The sequence below is a fragment of the Cebus imitator genome, unplaced genomic scaffold (assembly GCF_001604975.1).
Source record: "Cebus imitator isolate Cc_AM_T3 unplaced genomic scaffold, Cebus_imitator-1.0 Scaffold703, whole genome shotgun sequence".
Lineage (NCBI taxonomy): Eukaryota > Metazoa > Chordata > Mammalia > Primates > Cebidae > Cebus > Cebus imitator.
The window spans coordinates 122630-128428 of record NW_016108018.1 but is presented as its reverse complement, the minus strand read 5'-3'; the positions used below and the strand labels follow the sequence as shown (position 1 = coordinate 128428).

Sequence of the window (5799 nt, the reverse complement as noted above, 5' to 3'; positions counted from 1 at the left end):
CTCCTGCACCCCCGCCCCCGTGCTCCTCTGACCCCTGTGCTCCTGCGCACTCACTCTGTGCTCCTCTGACCCCTATGCTCCTGCACCCCCACCCCCGTGCTCCTCTGACCCCTGTGCTCCTGCGCACCCACTCCGTGCTCCTCTGACCCCCCCGTGCTCCTCCGTCCCTGCCTTCATGCTCCTCTGCTTCTGCCCCGGTGCTCCTCCATCCCCCGCCCTAGTGTTCCCGTGTCCTTGCCATAGTGCCCCTCTGCCACTTCCTTGCCCTACGGAATGCGCCTTTGCATTTCTCGTGATGAATCCTGATGAAGTCTGGGCCGCTGTGTGTTTGACAATGGGCTCACGGGACAGAAGCTGCTGGACTGCACCTTGCAGATGGCGCGTCTCTACAGGCACCGCCAGATTCCTGGGTGGCTCCTGGGGACCTCCAAGCCTTGCGCAGACCCAAGGCCACCTTGCCACCGTGGCCACAGCCCAATGCTGGCTGCTGGGCAGCAAACCTGCAGAAATGCATAAACGCACCAGGGACATCCGCCCTGAGCCCAGGGCTCTTCCTAGGCCCAACGTTCTGTCCAGGTAACTCCACATTTTGGCCACTGCTCCCACGCTTGGCAAGACTGCAACCCCCACAGCCTCCCACTCTAGGGCAGCCAGAGGGCAGTGTCGCAAGCCCGGGACCCTCGGGCAGAACGGAATGTGGCTTTTCCATTGGGGGCGCTGGCCCATGTGGCACTCACAGGTATGACAGATGGCCTTGCCAGTGTGGGACTCCAGGGACTGTGGGAGAAGAGCACACTGGCAGGGCTGCCCAGGGCTGCCCAGGGGTGCCGGGATGTGAACCAGCTGCGCGGCACAGTGGGTCACCTAGGGTGGCCCTGCCTGGTCTGAGAATGGGCAGTCCGTCACAGCACCATGTCACTCCAGTCCTGGCCCAAGTGCCTGGGAAGCAGCACTGTGTGCCCGAACACACTCAGACCTGTCCAGGCCCCCGGGAGAAGCGGCAGGCAATGACGTGGTCCCCACAAAGCCTAGCGCATGCTTATGGGGGTCCATCATCTCCTCCTCGCCCCGCCAGGCTCCCGAAGCTGCCAAGTGAGCAGCGGGAGGTGGGGGTTTGCGCACAGAATGAGGCTAAGGACGGACGGGCTTTACCACCAGCAGCCACCATCACCTGCTCTGCGGGGCCTGGGCCAGCCCTGGGAGGGGGCGGACGGAAGGAGGGGCAGCAGTGCGCGGGGCTCATTTACCGTCTTCCAGACACCAGCTCAGGGACAGCGGGTGTGTATCACCGAGGACCAGGGTCGCACCCCAAGGCTGCACTGTGTCTGCACGTGGCCTGGGGGCCTGTGAGGCCAGGCTGCAGGGCAGGGGCCCGCGGCCGTGCCAGCTTCTCTCCTGGGTCGTGACGGTTTTACCTCCTCACTTGGCAGAGCATCTGCTGCTAGGGCCTGACGGCTCTGGCTGGTGCAGTCAGGACTTAGCTTCCCAGCCATGGCTGGAATCCCAGCCTCCCAAAGGCGCAGCTCCTAACCTCTCTCCCCTGCCAAGCTCACAGGCTTCTCCTTGGCAGGCAGCCCTTTCTCCTGCTGGACCCAACCGAGGGCACAGTGACCCAGGGACAGCGCACTGGGTGTCACCCTCCAAGGCCTCGGAGCCACACAGACCCAGCACAGGATTAGAAACAGACCTCCCGGGAGGCAGAGGGCCAGGCCTCCCGGTTTACGGCGTGACGAGGCTGCGCTCAGGAGAGCGCCTCAGTCCTCCTCCACGTCAGCTCCATGACTGTCACCACCGATGAGGTACACGTGCTCGTGTTTGCATTGCCCCGATGAGGAAACTGAGGCCGAGGGAGGGCCAACAGGCTGCCTTGGGCTCGCTGGTGATGCATTCGGGGGCCTGGGACGGGGTGGGGTGGCGGCGCCCCTGGAAGTCCCTGGGAACCTGCACCAACCCCCGGGCCCTGCTCCCCTCTCTCCCAGGACCTCTGACCATCCTTCTGACCATCCAGGAGCTGGGCCCGCCCCAGGGCATCAGTTTCCAGGGAAGCCTCTGCCTGTCTGGGAGCCTCCCCACCCGCCAGGCCGCGGCCATCACAGATGCCCTGCGCAGCCCCCGCCCCTCCTAGAGCAAAGGCTCCGTGAAGACTTTTTTCTCTGGCTCATCCCTTTAAGGAGCCGTAAAGGGTCCGGAATGTGCTCCCTCCGTGGTGGGAGCTTGTTGGCCTCGGCTGTGCCGGGCAGGGGCTCCCGGGGCCTGGCCGGGTGGGCAGCGGTGCTGAATGAGCTCCGTCCAGGAAGATTCGATGAACAGTCGTCACTTAAAAGGGTAAACAGAAATTCCATTTCCCTTTTACATACTTGAATATTTCCAAACACCTGGAGGATGCGGTGCTTTTCCCTCCAAGCAGCTCCGTGGAGTTTTGTGGGTTACCGTGGAGGATCCAGCACTCCTCTCAGGGAAAACTGGCCTGAGCATTGCATAACGCAGGCAGGCTGCCCTGCTCACGTCGCCAGCGGGTTACGTGCGTGTGTTTCCAGGAGACTTGCTGGAACATCTTCCCCAGATCTTGTCAAAGTTGGATGTGGAAAGCAGCTTGGTCCATCCAAGGTCCACAGAGTGACCTGCCAGGGAGCCTGTCGGCCAGGAGGGAGGCGACACGACACTTGGCCCCAGGAGCTGGAAACACGGGTGAACTTAGATGCGCCAAGCCTTCTGCCTGAGTCACAGTTAGTCATTATCCCTGGTCTTACCGGAGCAGGAACGACTGCCATGTGGCGGGCGGGCAAGATTCACTTTCGGAAGGATCCCCGTGTAGACAGGCGCTCTGCCAGAGCAGTCGTGGGGAGTATGGGTGTGTGGAGCCAGGCACCGGGCTGACCCTGCCTTCCAAGCATCCACGCGGCCTTCAGCAGGACAGGAGAAAGCCTAGGACTTGTACTGTGAAGTCCCAGACCTAAGAAATCCAAACCTGAGATGGAAAAGAGGGTGGAGAGAATGGGTCGCCGGACTGGCCGTCCAGAGCAGCCTCAGCTCAGCAGGCGGAGCTGTGCGGGCTGCCCCACAGGCCTGGTGGGTGCTCCCGGTGCAGGGCGGGGAGCAGCGTCCCCAGCGAGCAGCCTGCCCCACACATGAAGGTACCCACACACTTAGCCCCTTGCTAAGAGTTTCACTGGCCAGAGCTCCGTCCGAGTCCAGGGCTCCACTCAAGGGACTGCGGTCACTGTTGTGAAGAAGGCCCGTCAGGGCGAATGTTCTCCTCCCCAGGGGAGCAGAGTCACCTTTTGTCAGACAGAACTTGGTGAGCCTGACACAGCTGGTAGTGGCCCCAGCTCCAACACCTGACCTCAGAGCTGAAGGGCACAGAGAAGGCACAGCTAGAGACAGCAGGTGCCCCTCGAAGCTCTCAGGAGAGGGTACCAGGCGGGATCTCCCAGCACCCTTGGCCTCTAGGCTGATCTGGCCTCAAAAGCCCCGAGAGGGCTGGATCCAAGGAGACAAAGCCGGAGAGGTCGGGTGGCTAAGGGGACAGGCTGGACAGCGGTGGGGGAGGCAGGTGGCTTTGCTATAAACAATCGTCTGAGTAACGTGGCACTGCCCTTGTGTGGGCAGGTTCATGCACCGGCATAACCTCTTCTAAAACACACTTTTATGGAGGTGAAGTTTGCTTAACAGCCATTTTAAAGCATACACTTCGCGGGCAGCGCTGGATTCACGATGCACACCTTCTGCTTCTCTGGTTTCAGGACGTTTTTGTCCCTCCAGAACAATGCCTCGTACCCGTTAAGTAATCACACCTCATTCCTTCCCCAGCTCTGGAAACCACAGATCCGCTTTCTGTCTCCGTGGGTGTGTCTGTTTGGGATATTTCATATAAAAGGAATCACGCAGCACGTGAACATGTGTGTCCCGCTTCTTTCCGTGAAAGTCGCATTTCCAAGGCTCCGAGTGGTGGTATGTCTCAGCATCTCACTTCTGTTCACAGGTGTGTAATATCCCGTCCCAGGGACCTGGCACCGTTTGTGAATCCCTGCACCTGCTGGCGGACACCCAGTCATCTCCACTTTCCCGCTGTTTGAAGGACGGAGCTGCGAACATCCGTATGCATGTTTCTGAGGGGTGGGTTTTGTTTCTTTTGGGTACATGCTTAAGAGGCGAATGCTGAATCCCCTGCCAAGTCTGCTCATAACCTTTGTCAGGAACCAGCAAACGTTTTCCACGGCAGACACATCATTTTACATTCCCACTAGCAATGTCTGAGGCTTCCCGTTTCTCCATATTCTCGCCTTTTTCTACTTAAAGCTCCAGGCAGAGGGAACAGAGCAGGTAAAGACCAGAGGCCCAGCAGGCAGCGCTTGGCTGGAGCTCACCAGGGGCTGGACGGCGTTGGACCAGAGGGCACGAGAAAGACAGGAGTGGAGGCCGATGCCCACCGGTGGACCGCAACAAGGGCTGGGTGGCTGGGCCATGTTGCTCATGCAGAGGGAGCAGAGACGTTTGGAAATGCTTTGCAGAGGTGAGAATATGGCTTGCTCGGAGAGCGCTTGTGTATCTGCAGTTCCCTGAGAAGGCCTGTAGGAGTGACACCAGTGACAAGGCCATTGCAGGAGGCAACGGGAGCTGTCGGTTGGAGTGGGATCGCCGTGAGAAAGGGCTGGAGAGAAGAGGGTGAGCCTGGGGGCTTCTGCAGTCTGGGCAGGGGCGGAAGCAGCCTTCAGGGCCGTGGGTGGGCAGGAGACGGGGCAGAGAGGGTTAGCGAGGACTCAGGGTAGCAGGTTCCGAGTTCTTTACCAAGAATTTACGTTAAAACAACGTAAGCTAGGCCAGGCATTGTGGCTCATGCCTGCAATCTCAGCGGTTTGGGAGGCCAAGGCAGGCAGATCATTTGAGATCAGGAGTTTGAGACCATCCTGGCCAACATGGTGAAACCCCATCTCTACTAAAAATACAAAAATTATCTGGGCTTGGTGGCGCATGCCTGTAATCCCAGCTACACGAGAGGCTGAGGCAGGAGACTCACTTGAACCTGGGAGGCGGATGTTGCAGTGAGCTGGGATCACCACTGCACTCCAGCCTGGGTGACGGAGCGAGACTCTGTCTCAAAAGTATCAGCTACTGACGGGCTATACATTGTTAAGCTGTAGGGTGTGGGTTCGTGTTCAGTGTGGCATTGTTCCATCCATTTACAGCCTCTTGTGGCAACAGCAAGCAGTTTCCAGAGATGAGTGTGCAGCTTGAGTGGGCGGAGGAGGCAGAGGGCATGACTGCTGCCTCATCTTAACGCCTTGGGCCTGATAATTTGAAAGGACTCACAGTCCCCAGGTAAACAGAGGAGGGGCTGAAGGGAATCTGTTTCTCTACTGAACTCACGATACCAAACCTATCAGGTTTTCATTTCCCACACCGCCCAATTTTCCAACTCCTTGGACACCAACTGGATGTCCTGGAATTCGATTCAATTCTGAGACTGACCACCTGGGTCGAAGTGCACCGTCCGCCCTCCCGACATGGTGATGAGTTCGCCACCCTGGGAGTTCTTGGAAGCCCATCATTTAGGATGTTTATGGAGATTCCATTACGTAGGTGTGGGGCCAAGGAAGAGCTTTTCCCCTCAGTCTTCCAAGGGTTTGCTGAAAAGTCAGCTCACAAAAGGCAAATTGTGCAACTCACTCCACCCTGTACACCCGACTGAGCAACTCACTCCACCCTGTACACCCGACGGAGCAACTCATTCCACCCTGTACACCCGACTGAGCAACTCACTCCACCCTGTACACCCGACTGAGCAACTCACTCCCACCA

The 5799-nt window shown here is 58.9% G+C and overlaps 1 long non-coding RNA gene across 1 annotated transcript in view; it reads left to right on the top strand.

Annotated features, from left to right (window-relative positions):
• Positions 1-230: 230 nt before the first annotated feature.
• The window catches only part of LOC119469555, a 10470-nt gene continuing 4901 nt past the window's right edge, over positions 231-5799 (top strand). The window contains exons 1-3 of the long non-coding RNA XR_005198380.1: positions 231-1799; positions 1980-4665; positions 5187-5319. This is a non-coding gene — a long non-coding RNA (uncharacterized LOC119469555). The remainder of the gene's footprint in view (positions 1800-1979; positions 4666-5186; positions 5320-5799) is intronic.